Source organism: Lepidochelys kempii, chromosome 23, assembly GCF_965140265.1.
Source record: "Lepidochelys kempii isolate rLepKem1 chromosome 23, rLepKem1.hap2, whole genome shotgun sequence".
NCBI lineage: Eukaryota > Metazoa > Chordata > Testudines > Cheloniidae > Lepidochelys > Lepidochelys kempii.
The window spans coordinates 4,014,246-4,016,129 of record NC_133278.1 but is presented as its reverse complement, the minus strand read 5'-3'; positions in this window follow the sequence as shown (position 1 = coordinate 4,016,129).

The following is a 1,884-nucleotide window of genomic DNA, read 5'->3' as shown; positions in this document are numbered from 1 at the left end:
GGCCAACCCCGGGGAGGGGCGAAACCCCCGCCCCGCCCATCCGGGAACCAGGGGCCGGGGGGAAAGGGCCAACCCCGGGGAGGGGCGAAGCCCCCGCCCCGCCCATCCGGGAACCAGGGGCCGGGGGGAAAGGGCCAACCCCGGGGAGGGGCGAAACACCCTCCCCCACCGCCAATCCGGGAACCAGGGGCCGGGGGGAAAGGGCCAACTCCGGGGAGGGGCGAAACACCAGCCCCAGCCAATGCGGGAAGCAGGGGTCGGGGGGAAAGGGCCAACCCCGGGGAGGGGCGAAACACCCTCCCCGCTGCCAATCTGGGAACCAGGGGCCGCGGGGAAAGGGCCAACCCCGGGGAGGGGCGAAACCCCCGCTCCCGCCCATCCGGGAACCAGGGGCCGGGGGGAAAGGGCCAACTCCGGGGAGGAGCGAAACACCCTCCCCCCCCGCCAATCCGGGAACCAGGGGCCGGGGGGAAAGGGCCAACCCCGGGGAGGGGCGAAACCCCCGCCACCGCCCATCCGGGAACCAGGGGCCGGGGGGAAAGGGCCAACTCCGGGGAGGGGCGAAACACCAGCCCCAGCCAATGCGGGAAGCAGGGGTCGGGGGGAAAGGGCCAACCCCGTGGAGGGGCGAAACACCCTCCCCGCTGCCAATCTGGGAACCAGGGGCCGGGGGGAAAGGGCCAACTCCGGGGAGAGGCGAAACACCAGCCCCAGCCAATGCGGGAAGCAGGGGCCGGGGGAAAGGGCCAACCCCGGGGAGGGGCGAAACACCAGCCCCAGCCAATGCGGGAAGCAGGGGCCGGGGGGGAAAGGGCCAACCCCGGGGAGGGGCGAAACACCCTCCCCGCTGCCAATCTGGGAACCAGGGGCCGGGGGGAAAGTGCCAACTCCAGAGAGGAGCGAAACACCCTCCCCTCTGCCAATCCGGGAAGCAGGGGCCGGGGGGAAAGTGCCAACTCCGGGGAGGGGCAAAAAAAATTTTCCTCCCCTTTCTGCTCATAGGGGCTGGGAGGGTGAGGACCCGCCCCAAAGAAGGGTGAAAAATTAGCTCCTCCCAACCCAGGGAATAGAGTCCCACCTTGAAGCTTTGGAGCCAGGGGAGAGCGCCCCCTACTGAGCCACGTCACCATATTGCGAATAAACTGGTCCCTCAGCCACTGCCCCCAGGCCGGAGCTGGGCACCCGGGGGGGTGGGGGGGAAGCCTGTGCCCTGCTCTGCCGTGAAAACTACAAATGAAGCTGCCTGCACTAAATGGAAACACTCCAGGTCTCTCCCCTCTCCCCCCTGCAGGCTGCATGATGCTGTATTAACCACCCCAAAGCAGCATCTGCTGGTGGATGTACCTAAGCCTTTGCTAATTCTGCCTCTTGGGCCGTAGGCAACGGGGCCTAGCGGACAGAGCATGGCATTGAGACTCAGCCAACCTGGGCTGGGTTCCAAGTGGCGGTGGGCAAATCGCTTCCCCGGCCCCTGCCTCAGTTTCCCCAGCTGTACAATGGGGATAATGATACTGCCCTCCTTTGCAAAGTGCTTTGAGATCTGGTGTCTAAGAGCATAATAAATCATCATTAGACAATCCTCAGTAGGGCCTGGTTCTCCAATACCTTGCACCTAACACCACTCTGGTCTGGGTAGCGTTTCCCACTCACTCTGCATGGTGTCAGTGATTGTGCAGGGCCAGAAGTGATGGAAACTCAGCCTCACCGCATATCTAGGAGGAACGTGATGCAGGATTGCAGAAAGCCCCATCCGGGAGCAAATGGGTCACTTGTGCGGCTGGAAAAGGCTCTGAAGCCAGATTTCCAGCCAGTGTCTATTGGCCTCGCTGAGCCAAATTCCCAGAGGTGGAGATTAACCTAACTGTATTAGAGTCAATGGGGCCA